The following is a 21,216-nucleotide window of genomic DNA, read 5'->3' as shown; positions in this document are numbered from 1 at the left end:
TAAGTAATCGTGATATTTGGAGTCATATTATGGTTAACTAACCAAATTAGATTGAAATAAACATTGATTTTGGATTACAGGATCATGTTTCATTTAGCACTGAAAGGTCAAGCTAAAGACATTTCTAAATGGCACTTACAAAATCTGTTGTGCTTTTAGTGCCAAAAGGCAGTCAAAAATGTGTTTCCCACATAATTTAGAATGTAAAAAAGGAAATGAAAGAAATAAATTCCAATTTCATGTGTTAGCTGAATGTCACTGATCAGCATGAATCTTTGCTGAAATGTCTCCTTTAATAACTTTGTAAACTGTCGTTTGCTCCAAAACTGTACTGGCGGTAGAGACGGTAGAACTGCAGCAGCCTGTTCTTTTTAAGTGGTTTGACTTTTTCTATCTAGTTTCCAAAGATAGCTTTGGAGACTTCTTGCTTTTGGTTTGTTGAAGCAGAGGAGAAAAGTTACATTCAAGTTTGTTTTATTTAGCACGGATCTTTGAAAACAACTATGCCGAGAAAAGTGGTTTGTCTGAGGGATCTCAGGTACTTCAGAAGCTCCTCTGAAGGTCTTTATTGAACAGCCATGGCGTGGGGAAGCATTCACTCTTTGGCTGTGTGTTTCCCTTCGGCCATTTTTTTTTGGCCCACGCTTGACTGGAAACAGTGTCATTTATGCCTATAGTTTCAAAAACACAATAGGCCAGTGGGAGCCTGTGGTCACAGTTTCCTAGAATACCACAAGGTGGGGCTAAATGGTAAGTAGACAACTATTTTTGTGGTCCATCAAAGCAGGGAGTTACCTAATTGTATTTGGCTGTTGCTGTTGAGTATGTAACAATATAAAGCTTACCAACTTTAATAATTAAAATACTTTAAAATAATTCTGCACGAAGTATTTCTTCTTCCCACATGATCTACTTTAGCGAATATATGTGTATATATATATTTTATATATATATGCATATTATATGTATATATTTGGCTAAATAGTGAGTTTGAATTTTTCCATTCACAATGTGTTTGATTGCTATAACTTTACAGTAAATTTTGAATTCAGACAGTCATAGACCACTAGCTTTGTTCTTTTTGCTCAATATTAATTTGGCAGTATGATATCTTTTTGAAGACATGTGCTTTCATCTATTTTGGATGTGTATTAGTCAGTTTTCATGTTGCTGGGACTAAATATCCAATGCCTACAAGTGAAAGGAGGAGAGGTCTAATATGGCTCATGGTTTCAGAGTCTTCAGGTTGGCTGGCTCCGGTTGGCTGGCTCCAAGGCAGGAACATCATGGCAGAACGGTATGGCCAAGCAAAGCTTCTCATGTCATGGTGGCTAAGAACAGCCAGAGGAAGAGTGCCAGTGAGAGATCACTCTCCAAAAATATGCTCTGAGTGACCCATGTCCTCCAACTAGGGCTCAATCCTAACAGCATGTTTGGCTATGAACACCAGTGGATTGGTCCACTGAGGATATAGTATCCCTAAAATCCAGAGCCTCTTAATCCAGTCAAATTGACAATTAAGATTCACTGCCATAAGACCAGGGTGGTGGCATCCATCTGAATCCCCAGCACTCAGGAGGCTTAGGTAGTTGTAAGTTTGAGGCCAGCCTAGACTATATAGTGAGTTCAAGGCTAACCTGGACTGCATAAGAAGGCCCTGCCTCACTCCCTCCCATCCCCCACAAATAAAATCAAGCCAAGCCAAGCCAAACCAGATTAAATGGCACAGAATATATAACTAGTGGAATTTCTGGGTTCTAGGATAGGTGTGCTTTTAACTGGACAATAAGTTGCCAAATAGTTTTACAAAATGGTTATACATTTATACTCTTCCCAATAACAAAAGAAATTCCTAGTTGCTGTGGAGACTCAATTTGTTGTATAATCAGTGTTAATTGTAGCCATTCTAGCAGGTTTTATTTCATTTTGGGCAAGTGAACCTGACCAAACAAAGATCTTTATTAACAATGCTATGATAGCAGTGAAGAACTCAGTGGGAAAACTTGACAGAGAGATCAAGAGTGAAAAGGTGAATTTGCAGACGAAAAGTGAAGTACTATGAGAATGGAACTATGTGGTGAGGGGAAATGATCAGAACTTCCATTCTTACAGTTGTTTCAGGCAGGAACAAGGGGCGATTTCAGACATGTGTTGTACTTGGCTGTTTGTAATTTTCTACGTAGTTAGCTTGGACTTTGCAAAATGTGTCTACATAGTGGTAGAATGTTTGAGCTATTATAGCTCATGAATTTCCTCTTGTTCTCATTATTATGGAATCTTTAAATGGTGGTCATACTCTACTGAGTAATTGGACCTACTTGCAGAATACATTTCATCCACAAGAGTATCCTAAAATACATCATTCTTGTTATGCTTTGCCCTTGATCCAGACTCACCTATAGACAGAATAGTCTGGTTTGAAATCTTTTTACTCAAAGATGAAAAATGAGCATTTTCTCCACATCTTAACATAACACCTTCCAAAAAGAGAATATGGAATTTATCATAGTTCATTTTATTTCTCATAAATATGATAGAGTTTTATTTAGATCTTTGCAATAAAATAATCACTCACTGCTGTGGTTACATTTTATTATTTAAAATGTTAAATTTCACACTGTAAAACTTGCATGGTTTCTGATTTGAAGTTATACTACAAAGCTACCATGAAAAAAAATTAGCATGGTACTGGAAAAAAAAAAAAACCCAGGCCCAATGATCAGTGGAACATAGTAGAAGATGCAGAAAAAACTCTAAACACGCCAGCTACCATATCTTTGCCAAAGAGGCCATATACCTTCACTGGGAGAAAGAGAGACTGTTTAATAGATGGTGCTGAGAAAACTGGCTTTCCACATGCTCAAAATCAAACCTGGGCCCTTGTCTCTCATCATGCACTAATCTAATAGCAAAATGGGTCAAAGATCTAAATGTTAAAACAGAAACACCAACTCTGCTGGAAGATAGAATAGGCAGAACTCTCAAAGATTTAAGTGTAGGCAAAGGCTTTAGGAACAAACCCCTGATCACAGAGGAAATATTAGAAAGAATCAACAACTGGGGTCACATGAAATTAAAAATCTTCAGCACAGCAACAAAAATCACCAACAGAGTGAAGACACAACCCATAGAGTGGGGAAAATTGTGACAAGCTACTCCTCAGACAAAGGACTAACATCTAGAGTATATAATGAACTAAAAAAAATCAGAGCCCCCCAAAATTTATAGACACAATAAAAAATGGGCATCTGAAATGAATAGACATTTCTTCGATGAAGAAGTACAAATAAATATATGAAAAAATGCTTAACATCACTGTTCATTCAAGAAAAGCAAATTAAAATAACATTGAGATCCTTCTCACTCCAGAAGGAATGGCTGTCATCAAGAACTCAACTAATAACAAAAATGCAGGTGGGCTATGGGGAAAATGGAACACTTCTCCAGTCTTTTCTTGGGGGAGGATGTGAATTGGTACAGCCCCTCTCGAGATCAATATGGAGATTCCTCAAGAAACTAGAACTAGAAATTCCATTTGACCCAGCTGTTCCTCTTTTAGGTATCTTCCTCAAAGAGTTGAAAGCATCATACCACAATGATAGATGCATCTCCATTTTTATCACAGCACAATTTCTAATGGCTAAATATTAGAAACAGCCCATATGCCCATCAACAGATGAATGGCTAAACAAAATGTGGTATTTATACACCATGGACTACTATTCTGCTGTAAAGAAGGATAAACTTAAATCATCTGTAGGAAAGTGGATGCGTCTTGAGCCCATATTCTTAAGTGAAATAAATTGCACCCATACATTTAAATATTACATCGCTTCTATTGTGTGAGAAATCCAGAGTGTAAATGAGAAGCTTGACGGAGAATAGATTTGGGGAAGTAGGAAGAACATGTTCATGCGGGAAGGAGAACAAGGGAGAGAGATGGGGGAAGGGAGGGAAGGAAAAAGGAGAAAGGGGAGAGAATGGAAGGAAGGAAATGGAAACAAAGTTGTGTAAATGGGGAGGGGAAGAAAGGTTGAAGGGAGGAGATGGGAATGGGGAAAAAAGAACTGAGAAAAGCTGTGGACGAGCACAAATTCTCCATGATGAATGTGATCGATAGGCATGCAACTGTGCTTAAGAAAGAGAACAGAGCTTTAGTTTTTTTTTATTTTAGAGAGACAAAATAAAAATAACAGTAAAACCAAGTTTCAAAGCAGGCTAGTAGAAGAGTAACAATAATTAATACATTGTGCATTGTTATCCTCATAGTAGTTATTCAGAGTACCAGATATAGGCGTGAAATATTGTCCAAGTAATATTAGCACAAACCTTTCTTTTCAGTGAACGAAGGGAGACTAGCTGTATAACTATCTCCCTTTTCCCTTCCTTCCTTTCCCATTTCCCCATCACAGGTTCTCTTTCCTATTGAACAGTTTCTCCCCAATTCACAATATCTGCTGTGCATTTTGGATCGTATTTACTGGTCTAACCACTGTGGAAATCAATGTGGAGATTCCTTAGAAAACTAGGGTTAGAGGTCCCATTCGACCCAGCCCCTCCCCTTCTGAGTATTTTCCCAGAAGAATTAAAAACATTGTACCACAGCAGTGTATTTGCACCCGTGTTTCTAACAGCACAATGTGTAACACCTAAATCTTGGAAATAACACAAATGCCCATCAGCTGAGGACTGGATAAAAAAAGATGTATTTTTTTTAACATAATGGAGTACTACTTAACCATAAAAATGATAAACTTGACACTTTTATAGCTAAATGGATGCAAACTCAAGACCACACTCATAAGTGAAATAAATTAAACCAACATGTGTAAACAGATAATAGAGTTTTAAAACGCTACTATTAGAATACTCTGCTATGTTTAACTCTTGAGCCTTCCAGTCCTAAAATGTTTTGACCTGGCATTTTTCTTCACTACAGCTTTGTGTGTTTTGTTCTTCTGCTATAATAAGTTGCCACACTTAGTGGTTTAAAACAACCAAGTTTGTGCTCTTACAGTTCTAGAGGCCAGAAAGCAAAACCAATTTCCTTGGGCTAAAGTCACAGTTTAGCCTTTCCTTCTCTGGAAGGGAGACAGTAAGAGAAGAATAGACTTGTTGGTCTTGTGCAGCTTCTGGTGGCCAGCATGTGTTCCCTGGTTTATGGCACTTTTTCCATCTTCAAAGGGCAGCTGTGTAAGTCTCTGACTCTGTCATTTTATCACCTTTTCTAACTCTGATTCCTGTAAGGTTCTTCTCATTTGGATCTTGTGATTATAGTGACCCCACCCATACAACCCAGAACAGTTGCTCTATCTCCAATTCTTTGCATTAATCACATCTGTATGTTCCTTTTGTCATATAAAGCAACATATTCATACATGTTCATACATTCTAGGGATTATAATGTGGAGCTCTTGGCAGTAGTGGTAGGGTTATTATTCACCCTGCCTTACTCTTGGTAATCTCTTTTATCCCTGTGGTTTTGATTAAAGCTTCAGTGATGATTTTTTATATCTGCAACTCCTACCCAGGTCTCTGTTCTACACTCAAGATCCACGTATCTGTTTGCTAGACATTTTCACCTGGGCCTGTATCAAATTAAATGATAGGAAATAGACTTTATCATCCTCTCTACACCAATTCCTCCTCCTGTATACTCCATATCAGTTGATAGTGTCCAAACTTGAAACACGGGGTCATTCTTAAATGTCACCCTTCTCTCAGGTCCTGTATTAAATCGGTTCCCATGTCTAGCCAGTTTCTATTCTATATTTGTCTAATCTGCTCCCTCTAATGCATACTGATTTCAGTCATCATTTTCCTCATTCATGAAATAAGATGATAGTGTGTAATCATTGCAAGCATTATTATACCAATCTTACAGATAAAGAAATTAAAGCATGGAGAGACCAGGGCCTTGTACAAGTTTACACAGTGAGAGTGGGGATTGAAGCACGAGGCTTGGCTTCTCCTGGTACTTCAGTTAGGTTCCTCATATCTTTTTTGTGTTATTCAAACAGCTTCCTATCCTTCCTTGATAGCAGTTTTGGCTCTAGAAATCTCTCCTTCACATAGTCACGCAGTGAAAGATGCAAACACGGCTCCTTGAGGTGTGCAAGGCTCTTGAATCTGCGTTCTGTCTACCTCTTATTACCATATTTTATGGAGCCATATCATGCTCTTAATCCACACTCTTAGCAACTCTGAACTACTTGTATTTTCTGGTGCAGACCTGTTGTTCCTCAAGTTTGTTTTCTTATTCTGATGGATCCTCAGCCTAGACAATTCTCTGAACTCTCCTACTTTAAATTTCTTCTTTAAAATTCAGCTCAGGCATTATTAAGCAGGCACTTAAATTTCCTTTTTTCTAATTTTGTATTAGGTGTTCTTCTGCATTCTGTATGTCTTCATCATTGAACCTCCATGCTAAAAATATATCAGATTATATGTCTCTTTCTCTTCCCAATTTTTAAAAACTCCATTACTGGATCTTGGATCAGGAGAACTGTATTTATGCTTCTCTTTATAATATTTAGAACAGTGCCTGACAGAGAATATTATTCAAGAAATACTTTACAGAGAATAAATAACTTAATGTGTATATATAAGTTTTTATTTTTTTCTTTCCAGGACCAGAAATCAATTTTTTGTGTTGTCTGTTTGACTCTATTGTCTCTAAGTATTTTGGACAATGATCATAGTGAAGGCAGACAGCACCAAGAAAAGAAAATAAATAATATAGATCAAGGAAATAAGGTTTGCTAGAAAAAAGAATGCTTGGATTGCCCCAAAGAAAGCATTTTTCTGTTTTTTAAATTTTTATTTTTTGCAATTAATTTTATTGGTATACTTTTGCCATACATAATGGTCACACTTATCATAAGGAATTTATACGTGTACATGATATATCTTAGTTTTTTTCCAAGTTCCCTACCTTCCCTTCAAACCTTTTTTCCCTCTTCATTTACAAAGGCTTTGTTTCCATCTTTTCCATTCCATTCTCTTTTCTCTTCCCATTCCCCTTCTTTCTCTCCCCTTCTCTCCCTCCCTTGTTCCTCTTCCCATTTGATCATTTTCTTCCTACTTCCCCATATCTATCTTGTATTTTGGCCCCTATTTACATTTTAATTTTCTCACATAAGAAAAACAAAAAAGCATTTTCTGTTTCTGTCTTGTTCAATATAATTAAGCTGAAGGTGTAATAAAGAAAAAATACAACAGAACTTTATTGATACAATTTAACTAGTGATAGAGGTAAAATTGTTCCTGTTTTATACGTAGATATTCAAGCATGAAATCACCGGTGACTTCCTTCAAACTATCAATTTACCCAACAGCAATATGTCTATTTTGTATCTCAGCACAAATAACCTGAAAAATATTGTTCTTGTTTGGGAAAACAACACATACCTTTGATTTAGAATTTTTAACTTCACTACAATCTAGTGTCAGCCTGTCTTGTTACTGATACTATATGCCAATGAATTTAAATTACAATCTAACTTTACCAGTGCTCATGTTTACTTAATTCACAGATATATGAGGAATATTATAAACTATTTTTTAGATTGGCACCACTAGTGATTTACAGTGACTTCCTCAATTTCAGTCTTGCTGCATTGCACAAAAATTACATTATGTCACTGTTCTAATAAGAATAAAGTATTTTTTTTATTAATGGAAAGCTACCAACCAAAAGCAAAGAGCAATAGCAAAAGCATTTGCTTTTAAAATAGGACACCAAATAAAATAGGAACAATTGAAGAAGAAATTCTGCTAAAATAATTGGGACTCAAGGACACTGAAAATCTATGACCTCATTATCCGGGAGACAATTAATTTTATTATGGTTCATTACATAACCTCCTGGAAACACAAGCATCATGTAAACTAAGAGAAATGAAGGAGCAGTCGTGGAACTACTGAGGCAGAACAAGTCCAGCATTTCTATTTGGTAGCTCTAATGGGATTTTGATTTCCCAAATACTTTGGTTATCATACCAAAAAACATTTGGCAGTAATCACTTGTGATACTTGGATGGGATGCTTGGATTTCTACTCCTGTAAATTTGTATGAATCACTTTTTGAGGCATTTTTTAAAAAGTTGTATTTGGTGGCTATCACCCTATAGAATGGACAGTGTCTATAGAACATTTGGGGGAAACTTGATTTTGTTTTTTCAGATGCAAATACCAAGCACCGTCAGTGTGTTATGTCTAAATGAGGATCCTCTTTGTTGCCATGTACGGCAGCAGATATCTGTAATCCCAGCTACTTGGGAGGTAAAGGCAGGAGGACCAAACATTTGAAGCCAGTCTGGCAACCAGTTAGATACAGAATTCTTGGGTTAAATCCAAATGAACGAAAAATTAGATTTCTTAAAGTGTCCACTAATTTATTAATTAATGAATGCTCCCCCCTAACCTGCTCTTTTTTATATTATGCTCTTCTGGCAAACTCATCTATTCATTGCTTCAGTATCTTTCCAGTCCGGTGATTCCAAATACTGCATATTCACCTCTGTTGGCCTTTTTTGTTCTAGGATAGTATTTACAGCTGATCATATCACATCCACCCACTTTCTGCCCCCCTCCAGTACCCCAGAGGCACCTTGAGAAATCTCCATAACTATCTGTCCATATCTGTGTTCTCTCCGCCTCTAGTACCTTGTGGACTTGATTGTAAGGCTCCCACCATGTGTGTGTCTCCCGGCCCCCTGACAAGAAATTCCTGAGAGCCAATCTTTTCAGCTTGTGTGAATGGATGTTCACTTTCCAGTTGTCAAAAACAAATGTAGGACATTGACAATCTTTCTCTGAAGGAAATGTATTAGTTTGGACATAAGAACACACTCTATTAGGTATGAATTAGGGTGGGAGTTTTTAAAAATGAATCTGGTTAACAATCTTCTTCCCTGAATTCATCAAGTTTCTGTTTTAGGACACTAAATGAAGGATTTGTTTGAGTCTGTTAAGTTCAAGACACCACAGTTATTATTAGGTCTTTTTGGAGTTCCATTTTAAAGTATAGGTTCTTTAGAGATCAACTTTTGCTTTTACTGGTCTATTAAATATTGATATATTTGGAAAATTGGCAATAAAATCCAAATTCTGTGGATTAAAAAAACCATATTTACACTTGGATGCATTATATAATCTGGTGCAAGCCCCACTGGCATATGAGGTGTCATTGAATCTTATTGATTGTTGATTTTAGCGATAAAAATTGGAAAGAAAATCACATAGTGAAAAAAAAGAAACAAGATTTAGGCTGACCTAGGCAAATTGTAATCTGTGCTAGAGAGGTGATACATTTTATTAATTGAGTTTACATTCTTGGACAATATACTCTATAGATAATTTGTAGCAAGTGTGCTACAAAATTGAATGCTACAAAAAATGCTTTCTCGTTTGCATACCCATGTGTATGTATGTGCAGAGGGAGATTACAAAGAAGGCAAACACTCAGTTGTAAAGATATATGCCTGGTGTCTTACATAACTGAGGCAGTCTATCCTGCCAGTGAATAATCTTGGCAATAATGGTCTGTGTAGATGAATGAACTGCTGGGTGTGGTGGTGCAGGCCTGTAATCCCAGCATTCGGGAGGCAGAGGCAGGAAAATAGCTTCAAGATGGAGGTCAGCCTGGGCTAATGAACTCAAGACCAGACTGAAGGACACAGTTAGACCCCATCTAAAAAGAATAAATATAAAATATTGGTGAATTCCTACCATCTTGTCTAGTGAAACTCTATTGTTTCTAATAGTTTTTTTAAAATTTTTTGTTCTCATTAATGGTTTGTTCAATCTTGCATTCTTACATCTGGCAATCTCAGCAACTTCATTGAAGACAACAACATGTAATATAACAACCACTGTTAATTCCTATCATTTTGGTTTGAAACCCTGTATCATTTTTAATGTTTTTGCTTTGTTTTGTTTTTGTCTGTGATGTTGGTATTTTGCTCTTGTTCTTTTTCTTTTTTAGTATTCTTTTTATTTTTTTTTCTTTTTTTTTATTTTAAAGAGTAAAAGAAGGATAACATAATAATGGGGGGGTTTTGCCAAATTACAGACAAAGTGGCAGGAAATTATCAATGGTTATTGTTTTACATATTGTTATCCACAAGATAGTTTCTCAGAAAAACAAATAGACAAATAATAGTGAGTTACAGACAAAAGAGGTAGGAGATTGTCAATAGTTGTTGTATTATACTTTGGTATTTTCAAAGTGGCTTCTAAAGAAAATAAATAAAGCTATACATGAGTGACCTATTGAATAATCATTAACTTTTCTCAGTGGTTGTTGTAGGAAACACATAATGATAGACATGCATCCATTTATGAAATAGGATAGGAACAATACAAACATTGCAGAGTTATGGATAGATTAGCAGGAAAATATCAATGGCTGCTGTAATACATGGTGGTATCTTCAAAGTGGTTTCTCAGGAAGACAGAGATATGCAAGAAGGATCTAACAAGTAATTACAGCCTAAGGGTTGTCAAAAATCAAGTGAGCCATCTGGGGCAAAAGGCATTCTTTTTAAAATAAAAAAAAGGGTGGCTTTTCTTGACCCAAACAAAGTTCTTTTTTTCCTCTTTATTTTTCTAATTTAATTTTTTAATTTTAAAGGTAAAAGAATGAGAACGTATTAAAAAACCACACACATTTACAAAATAACACCAAAACAATACAAGCAATACAGAATTTCAGACAAGGTGATAGGAAATTAACAGTGGTTGTTGTATTACATATTGATGTATTTTCCAGATCAAAATGTTAAAAAGATTTTTTTTCAGTGTCTTCAGAGAAAGCTCATTACAACGCATTTCCCATTGTCTCTTTTGTCTTCCTGTTCTATTTTCCACCCTTCCTCAGCATGCTTTTTTTGACCCCATTTAGACATGATATGTAGTGTTTCTAAACACAACGTATTTCTGCCTTTCCCTTGCCCAATTCATTCATTTTTATCCATTCTAATTTTACTCATTCTTCGAAGTTTAATTCCAACATCCCATTTCCTTCAAGAAGGAATATATGAAAATGTTTTTTCTTTTGCTCCTGAAATATTATAATTTTTCCATACAAGATCTAATCTGGAATTGTTTTCTATGGGTATTTAATTTTGATAGTATTTAACTTTTTCTTATTACAGCATCCATTTTTTACTTATTACAGCATCCATTTCTCAAAGGTGGGGACTGTATCTTGTCTTTATAATGTTCACTATGCCTAGTTTAGTATTAAGCATCTAGTTATTCCAATGTGCTTGGGTAGAAATGAATGTGGATGAATTAACCTAGCTATACCGGGTATTAACAGGGGGCATCATCCACTGCTATGCAGCACGGATATCCTGGACCAAGGGTAGCTCAAATATGGAGAGGGACAGAATAGAACAGTGGGAAGTTAGATCACTGTTCAGAGGGATGCACAATTTAAAAGTTATGAACTATTCATTGCTAGAATTTTCTATTTAATATTTTCAGAACATGGGTGGCTTTAGGTTATCGCAGCTGCAGGAAGCAAAGCTGTGGATAAAGGGCCGCTACTGTACCTGAGAAAGTAAGTCAAATGGTATTTTCAACCAATGAGACAGACTTTTTCTCTCCCTAAGGGACAGTCTATTTTGGAGACAGCCTATAGTAGGATTGGGAAATGGAATTCTGCAGTGCTAAGAGCCCACCCGTGATGAACTGCATGCCACTGGACCTGGGACAGGGCTCTCCATTTTTGGATGCTTTTGTTTCTTTATCAACAAAATACAGTAAAGTGGCTCCTTCCCTGCTTGACAGTAGAAGTTACAAGGAATAACGAGCCCTACCCTTACCTTTCCTGTTCTTCACAAATGAAAAATAGTTACTAAGGTTTGTTTTTTTTTTTTTTTTTTTTCCGGTACCAGGAACCGAACTCACGACCTTGTGCTTGCCAGGCAGGCGCTTTTGCCACTGAGCTAAATCCCCAGCCCCAGTTACTAAGGTTTAAAGGGCAATTTTTAAAAGAAAAGTATACCTGAAATCTTTAAAAATGAATATTTACAAAATAGTATTGCTTTGCTAAACTGTATCACACTCCTTGGTAAAATGATTATATGCTTAAGAAATATAAAAAACAAATATTGTATATGTCTTCAAAAATTATTTTGCTTTTTATCATGTATTCAAAGATTAGTTGAGAGTGATTTTATGTTTATTTTCTTTTTGATGCCAGGAGTCGAGCTCATGACCTCACGCTTGCCAGGCAGGCGCTGTGCAACTGAGCTATATCCCTGGTCCTGATAGTGATTTTAAATTATAAAATTTGAAATGATAAAATTTATAAAATTTTAAATTATAGAGTATGTCACATGTGATTGCGTAGAAAATATTCTATACAAAAATTCATCTGACCAAAAATTACATTCAAATGCTTACTTTTTATTTTACATTTGTAAAAGCTTGTGTATTTACTCACAGTCAATGTTCAGTATAAAAGCCAAACTTCGCTGAGAGTTTTGTAAGAACTAAGCACGTGGAGTCACATCGTCAAACTGCCTACCAGTGGGTGCCAGGATGCTGGAAGGACGGCACCAGTGTGCTTAAAAATGTTTTAAAATTTTGCAGGAAACACAGATACTACAATCTGTTGACCTTGAGAAGATATTATCTCAATTTAACATTGAATTGTGCTACATTATTTCAATGACTTCATACAGCTGGGAAGCTGGTTGTTGGAGGTCGCTATGATAAAAGGCAGGAAACACCAGCCAATCACTGTGGAACAGGAAACGAGAGAGGAAATATCTAATATGACCCCAAAGTTTGAGAAGTTCTGCATCACTCAACTTTATTAGCTAATATAATTAAATACATGATTACAGTTATCTATAAATGAAATGAAAATATTTTTTAGCTTTATGTGTATCTTATTTTCTAATCCTACTAAGTTGTCAGGGTATAAATACTGACAGGTGGTTTGAAACTAGTATGCTAAGAATGAACAAGAAGCAGGCTGGAGTGGTGGTGGTCACCTTTAATTCCCAGCTACTTGAGGGGGTGAGGGCAATTTGTAGAGACCTTATTTTAAAATAAACAGAGCTGGGGATACCCCAGCAATTCCTGGGTTCAGTTCTCAACACCCCGCAATAAAAACGAATCCAAACCAACAACAACCACACCCTTGAGAAAACCTGAAACATCTGTAATTCCCAAAGAAAATCTGTAGTTTGTTTCTGAGATAGGAACACAAGGATTTCATTGGCAGTGGGGCAGAGATGGGTCTAGTCTATGTCTGCACACTATGGAAGGAAACACAGTCACTTTTGTGGTGTTGGTGGAGAAGACTGGAGACTTATTTTATAATGATTGTACACATGCTGCTTGTCTGGAAACAAAAATTCCTGTACTTATGTTGTCCTAATAAGACTCCAAATGAATTAGAGAAATGGAATGTTTGACTTTAGTTCACTATGATGGTCTAGACACCTGTTCATTTCTGTACACAAAAAGAGAAATTAATGCTGCTTTAGGTACTGTAAGGAAAACTCCACAAGTGGCCAACCAATATGTCCAGCTTTGCTACTTTTGGTGAAGAATTGGTTTAGCTTTATTTGAGCATTAACATATGTATATGTGTTTTAGGTTCATTTCATAGATTATGAACTAATCTATGCATTGCTTAGGTCACTCACTTCAATATTTAACTCAAAACAAATTATTATATAATGATTATCAATTATCATTTATTTCTTAGTTTATTTAATAGAAATTTGTTTCTATAAGGGTTTGCGTACACTGGAATTAATCGTTATTAATAACATTTTGCTAATGTTCTTTTATTTTATATCTAGTGATAAGAGCACATTTTATTCTTAATGCTAATACTTCTAGTATTTATATTAAATTGAATTAGAAAAGTTTTATTTTAAAACAATGGTTAAATAATGAATTGCCTGTTTACAACAAACTAAAAATATTTAAGTGTCTACTATCATTAAAAATGTTATATCAAGATACTCTTATGGATAATTAATGTTTGTGTTAGCTGTCAAACCTAATAAACTGCAGACAGAAAGATATGATTCCTTTCTGTAATATAATAAAGTAGACAAAAGAATCAGGTGATGAAAAGACAGGAACACGTTAAACATCCATCCAAATAGGACTGAGTTGAAATGTTTCTTTTTTATTCACTTAGCTCTATAAATCTTTTTCATGGCAGAGTTATATGAGGAGAAAGCTTTAGGTTTTACAAAGAGATTAAATTTTCAGAAGGATGTCATAGGGAGGAAAAAGAAGTGAACCTTGTGATGTGTGAGGAGAAATTTTTCTAGGCACAAGATAGTTTTTGGAAAGAAAGTTAATTTCTTAACAAGTAATATAATTATAGAATGTTTAGGATTGATGATATCCTAAGGATTTTATCCAACTCTTCTGGTTTAGGCTGGGGATTTAGCTCAGCGGCACAGTGCCTGCCTGGCAAGTGCAAGGTTGTGAGTTTGATTCCAGGTACCAGAAAAAACCCAAAAACCAAACCAAACCAAAACAAAACAAAACAACCCTTCTGGTTTCAATATGAAGAATTTGAGTTACAGAGAGGTTAAGTAACTGGCTTTGGATCACACAGCTAGTTATTCATAGAGCAACTACCAAGTAGAGGGCTGTTGCATGTATCAGTCCTTTTCTGTGAGGTTATGGTTCATTTCAGAAAATGATTCAAATAGGTTAATTATGTACATAATACTTTTCATGCATAAAGCCATTCACATTGTGATTTTAATTTAGCATGGCTTTCTCTGTGTTTTTAGGACATTTGCAGGCGATTGTAAGAGGCAGGCAGGAAGCGTGGGCTTAGGAGTTAGGATTGGGATTCTGACTTTAAATATTTTTGAGCTCCATAACATGAGGATGATATCTAAAATCTTTATATCAGAATTCCTTTATATAACTGGAAGAATATCTCTTAGTGTGACACTGTGAGGGTTACATGAAGCAATAAAACCTGGTACATAGTGGTGTCCCAGGAAATGTCAATTTGCCCTTACTTAAGTAGATTTGGAAGGCAGAGGGTTTGGAAACGGATACAAGGAGGGAAAATAAGTATTTAGGAGAATCATTAAAGGCTGCAGTGGACCATCTTCTAATCACTTGTTCATAAAGTACTGTGATTATTAAATATAAGCCATCAATATTGTGGTCAAGAAAAACATATAGAGAGGTACAGTAATCGTTCAGTGCGGGCTATCATTAGTACTTACAAAAGAATCTGAATGCAAAGTGTGTAACAAACTAATGATGGTATAATTATGGAGTCTTCAAACAAAAAGGCTGAGAATTGCAGGAGGCTGTAGAGCCGGTGTTAGTATTTGAGGCATTGATTTGCAGAGACTTTTCTCCAGGGGATGATGACTTCTGGAGTGTGTGGTTTAGTGCAAAGCCACTTCAGAAAAAGAGTGGTGGCAAAGAGGTATTGAAATACAGTGTTTACTGGCCATCTTTCCTGCTATCCTGGATTTGGAGCCTTCAAGATAAGGAAGTTATCCCATCCCTAAGTATTTTTCTGGTACAAATTTTACTAACCTTGGTGCACTTTTTTACTTTTGCTTCCTTTCCCCCAACTACTTCTTTCTTCTTGTTTATTTTTTAAGCAACAAGCACCACGTCCCTCAGGATGGTTTAGTAATGAAATACAACTGTAGGATGGTGATGGATTATATTGTCTTTCTGTCACCAGATAGGGTCAGAGGAGGTCCTTTAAAGAAGGAATGGGTACCTCATCTTACAGTCCTGTTCCTTGCATGGAATAGATTTGTTGATTCTTGTCATAGAAAAAGAATTTTAAGATGTGTCAGTGAGAGCCATAGACAGATTTATTAGACAAAATTAGAAAGCAAGAAAAAATTGGGAAGAGACGAAGCTTTCAGAGCAGAGGGGATGCAGTTCTAAGAAGAGGATTATATTGGTCCATTAGCAAAAGAAGGAGACCAGGCTTTATAGGTTTTTCTGGGTGGGGAAGAGACTGATCATTTTCCCAGTTCTGCATAAGATGATTATTTCCTCTTGGGACCGTCTCAGTTTTATGCAGGCTCGGCTGTAATCCAAGGTGACTATAGGTTTAGGTGATGGAGAGATTTCTTTCTTTTTTCATGTTTTTTTTTTTTTTATTTTAAGGACAGTAGTAAATGAGAAACAAACAAGAAGAACAGTATCAGCATACCGGTATCATGAACATAAACAAATCAAACGAAGAACATTCAAAGTGATACAGGGTTTCAAGACAAAATAATACAAATCAACAGTGGTTGTTACATTACATATCGCTATCCTCAACTACATTGCTCAGATTACCAGATGTAAGAATGGAAGATTGCTCAAACCATTATAGGGAATAAGAAAATAATTCTTCGATAAAACAGTAGAGATAATACAGAGTTTCACTAGACAAGATGGTAGGAGTTCCCCATTGCAATTGCATTGCATACTGTTACCTTCAAATCAGTTGCTCAGACCACCAGACACAAGCATGCAAAGTCGATCAGAACATAAAAAATTGTGAGCATTAACTGTTCATTTCAGTACACCATCAGACATCAGCAATACAATCACTGCAGCTATTCATATATATATTTATGTTTTGCCTTCCTTCTTTCTTTTTTCTTCTTTCCCTCATCCTAGTCATTTCTTTCTTTGAGCAATTTCTTTCTCTTTCCTATCATCTATTGTATATTTTGAGTTTTACCTAGTTTTTCAGGTTCCTACACCAGGGAGACAATATGATGTTTACACATGTGGGGTTCGATTTATTTCACTTATGAGTATGGTCTCTAGTTGTATCCATTTACCTACAAAAGCCTCGAGTTTATCTTTTTTAATAGCTGAGTAATACTCCATTGTATAAAAATACCGCAACTTCTTTATCCATTCTTCAGTGGATGGGCATCTGGGTTGTTTCCAAGATTTAGCTATAACAAATTGTGCTGCTATAAACATGGGTGCACATGTATTGCTGTGGTATGATGTCTTTAATTCTTCTGGGAAAATACCCAGAAGGGGAATAGCTGGGTTAAATGGGACATCCAATCCTAGTTTTGTGAGGAATCTACAAATTGATTTTCACAGTGGTTTCACCAATCTACACTCCCACCAGCAGTGGAGTAGCGTTCCTTTCTCCCCACAGCCTCTCCAGCATGACTTGAGATTTCTGAGTTCTCATTGGTAGTTGAATGTACATGTAAGTTGTTTAATTCTATGTCCTCAGTTTTGAAGGGGGAAGAGATATTTTGTGCAAATTCAGGGTTAATATTTATACGCAGAGCTGAGCACAGATTTGACCCAAAGTTTTAAGGTAATAAAGGAGACATACCAAATGAAAGTCAAATTTTATTCTGCTTTTCATTACCAAATCGACATCTGGAAGCCCAGTAAAGAGTCATTCCTCTTCAGCAAAAAATAGTTGTGAGGTCCCTGGTTGCCTCAGAAGAAAACACAAATCATGCTTGTTATGGTTTGTATATACATTTCCCCCAAAGCCTCATGTGTTCATAACTGGAGCTTTTTGGAGGTGGCTGAATCTAGTGTGTGTGAATATGGATAATGGGTGTGCAATAATGAGATTAGCCCACCGATTGGATTAATATAGTTCCAGGTGTGGCTGAATTGATTCACTGAAGACGGAACCCACCCTGTGTGAGAATGGCTCCAACCAATCAGCTTGAAGCCTGGATGGAATAAAAAGGGGGAGGAGGAAGAAAGTCTCTCTGCTTCTTGTCTGCCATGCCATGAACTGTTTCTCCTCTTCCATGCTACCCTGCCTTGGAGCCAGCTGACTGTGGACCAAAATCTGTAGGCACTGTGAGCTAAAATAAACCTTTCCTCTTTTAACGTGTGAGAGTCGGGTATTTTGTCCCAGCAGTGAGGGTATTTTGAGGAAGCAATGAGCAATGAGGAAGTCACTAAGACAATGCTTTTTAATGAGTAACAGCTTAACAGCCCAGGAGTTTGTTCTCAGTCTTTCTGGTGGTCTCTGACTGTCTCACTCCATGTGACCCTTTGTATATGAAAAACAAGATATCTATTTACTTAGATATTATCCTCAATAGGTATTTTAACTTACCAAGTTCTACGAGAATATGAAGTATCTTATCTGTACTCTTATTTGCTCATAGTCTTTCACCGAGAAAGTATGCCTATCCTCTTTTAAAAGAGAGGATATAATAAGTTCAAGGGTAGACAGGCGTCATTCTCATTTAAGTAACATGAACATAGACCTGGAAGTGAGGAGTGTATTTTGTGTGTATGTGTGCACGCGTGTGTGTTTGATTTTCTAGGTTAGGGATCCAGAAAAACTTGCCCTAGTTAAGAATTCACCAGCTACTATATTTCTTTAGAGAATTTGCCTTAATTTTACATGTGCAGTTCCTGCGAGTTGCCACACTTGTGTAAAGATTGACTAAAGGGACAGATTTCCTTAGTCTTTTGATATTAGGAAAGAACTCTGCTCCAGGGAACACTTATGCAGACTTAGATAGATGGAGATAACTGGAGACTTAGATAGATGAAAAGGAATTAGAAAAGAGTTTGAAGCCCTCAGTTCAAAGAATTTAGGGAATGAGGACAGATTGTAGTTTTTATTTGAATTTGACAGTGGTGATTTTTCTTTACTTCTCTGGGAAGGCTGAAAATCACATTAAATGAGGCAATGTAAATGAAAGGAGGTTATACGTAGCATGCATTATCTGAAGGTAAGGCAATCACTGTCTTGGCTAAGGTGGGCTGTCTCCTTTCCTGGGGAGCCTTTTCCAGTACTTGGACAGTCTGAATGAATCCTCAGGTGCCCATAACATACTTACAAGTAAAGAAAGTGTATCTCTGCATTTTCCTTTTCCCATGGTATACTGGGCTTTAAGGATGTTATTAAAACACAAAATATCCAGTGGGACTAGATCTGTGGATCTACATTTTGCAGATTTCTTGTCCTAAAATCACAGCATAGGCTACTCTTTGCCTAAAGTATTGGTATTGTATTTTACTAGCTCTAAGGCTTTTTAAAAATGAGGAATAGGTTATGCCTCCTTTAAAAATGTTAATTCAAATATAGAACACAGCGCTCTTCATATTGAGAGTGTTTGAAGCCTGCTCCTGAACAGAATTACAAAGGAAACTCTTGAGAGGAAAGTAGACCATGTACTGTTTATATTTAGGCCTCCATGTGTTTATAGTTTCAAAATCAGTGGGAAAATCACGATGAAAGGCAGGGTAATTCATACAGAAAATTGTCAGACCACTTCATATGGCTAGGTTCTGTAAAGAGTCTTTGATTCAAATGGTGCATACGATGAAAAAATGTCCCAATGGTTCAGAGTTCTTCCTGGCAATAAACTTCCAGTGTAAACAGGAAGACTACAAGTCCTCTTGAAAAGTTTAGAAACAAATGATACTCATTGCCTTGCACTCAATAATTCTGCCTTTGAGACAAGAGTTGGAGTAATTAGTAAAAAAGTTTGTGTTCTAAGTTTAACATGAGGGCTTAGTACCATTATTGTAATTGAAACATTTTTGGGGGCTGGGGTGCCTCAGTAGTTTATTGAAAGAATGGGAAAATTATATGCTGCATAGTACCCTCGGTACTAGTTCTAAAACTCTACGATTTAAACAATTGGACAATTGCATAATTACTAAAGAAAAGAACTAGACATTCCAACTCACTGTGCTGACTAACACTGAACAGGAAGAATATTAGTTTCCACAAAGTTGGAAGAATGTCATTTTCAAAGGTATTGTCCATTGCAATGAGGACAAAGGCAAGACTATGAACTTTTTCGCTGAGTTGATGGCTATTCTTTATGACCAAAAGTGTAGTTTGTATCTAATTTGAATGTAGGACTAACTGAATGGGTAAATCAAGTGTAGATGCAACACACAAGCAAAATAGTTTTAAGAGAGCCGCCTGGATTTTCTTTGCTGATGCTAATTTTAGTATCCTCTTTGATAAATTAGAGACTTTGTAGCAGGCTGTAATATATGGGAGGTGTCGTACACAAGGGCGAGTGTATGATAGTTCTCACACCTTTTGCATCCTTAACGCCTATTTAAAATCTTTGAATAAGGCATGACCGAATAGGAGTGAGTTCTTCCAAATTAAAAAAAAAAAAAGGAAAACTGAAAAAAAAAATCTGTGTTTGGGTCTTCACAAACAATTGAAAAAATTTAGAATTAGAAGCAAACTTGGGGTGGGGTGTACTAAGTTCTGTTTTTAAATAAACAGTCCACACAAACCTGAACGTGAACCCATCCTTTGGAAAACAAAAGCATGTGACTTCAGGTCCATGGAGAACTAAAACCAGAGATCTTGAAGTTTTCCTTCCACCTGAGGGGAAGGTCGGGAGAGTGCGTATCGCTATGCTATACAGGGAATCGCAGCCTGGGACTCATCTTTTGGAACTCTGCACCTCCCCCACTTCTTGTTGTCCCTGTCCCAACGTTAGAAGAAATTCAAAGCTTTTTTGGAGCCATTGCAAGGACTGCGGGGCCAGGCACTTGGAAAGACTGGTTGCAGTGAGGCAAGCTTTAGAATAAAGATGTGCTGGAGCCCTGGCGAATCTTTTCCTTGGGATTTGAAATGCCTCTTTTCCCTCTCCTTAGCTTTCTGAGCAGCATTTGCAGCCAAGAGCAAACAGATCGCATATTTGGCGCAAAGAGCTCAGAGGCCGAGGGACAAGGGAGCCCTCTCTGGTCTCCTTCGGGCCAGGTTTAAGTAGTGGAGTGTGCAGAGGAACTGATTTCTTGCCCCTGTCCGCCAGGCGCCGGGCGCTCGCGGCTGCAGGTGGCAGGCGGAGCTGTCCAGCACCCGTGCGGAGCCGGCAGGAGGCGAGGGCCCCGCGCTCCCGCCGCGAGGCTAAGCAACGGGGCTGTCACCCAGCAGACACCGTCCCCGCTCGTTGCCTCGGGGCGCCGGGCTCGCTCCGCGCCCACGCGGCCTCGCCGGAGGCGGGCACGGAGGTCCGCAAGAGCTGCTTCAGCAGGATGAGCGCTGATGTGCTGCCCCTGTCCTCTCCGTCCCTGCAAATGTCGCCTCTGGACCAGGCGGGATGGACCTCTGTGGCTTCCCCTTTCCCCTCCGAACTTCCAAAATAAACTCAGAGGAAGGCGGGGGGAGACGGACCCCGACCCTCACCCCGCGTTGCGCGGCCGGGCTTCCCCGAGGCGGCTCTAGAGGGCGATCTCCGCGCCGGCCCG

The sequence above is a fragment of the Chinchilla lanigera genome, unplaced genomic scaffold (assembly GCF_000276665.1).
Source record: "Chinchilla lanigera isolate Chin_1 unplaced genomic scaffold, ChiLan1.0 scaffold00011, whole genome shotgun sequence".
NCBI lineage: Eukaryota > Metazoa > Chordata > Mammalia > Rodentia > Chinchillidae > Chinchilla > Chinchilla lanigera.
This window is presented reverse-complemented; position numbering follows the sequence as displayed.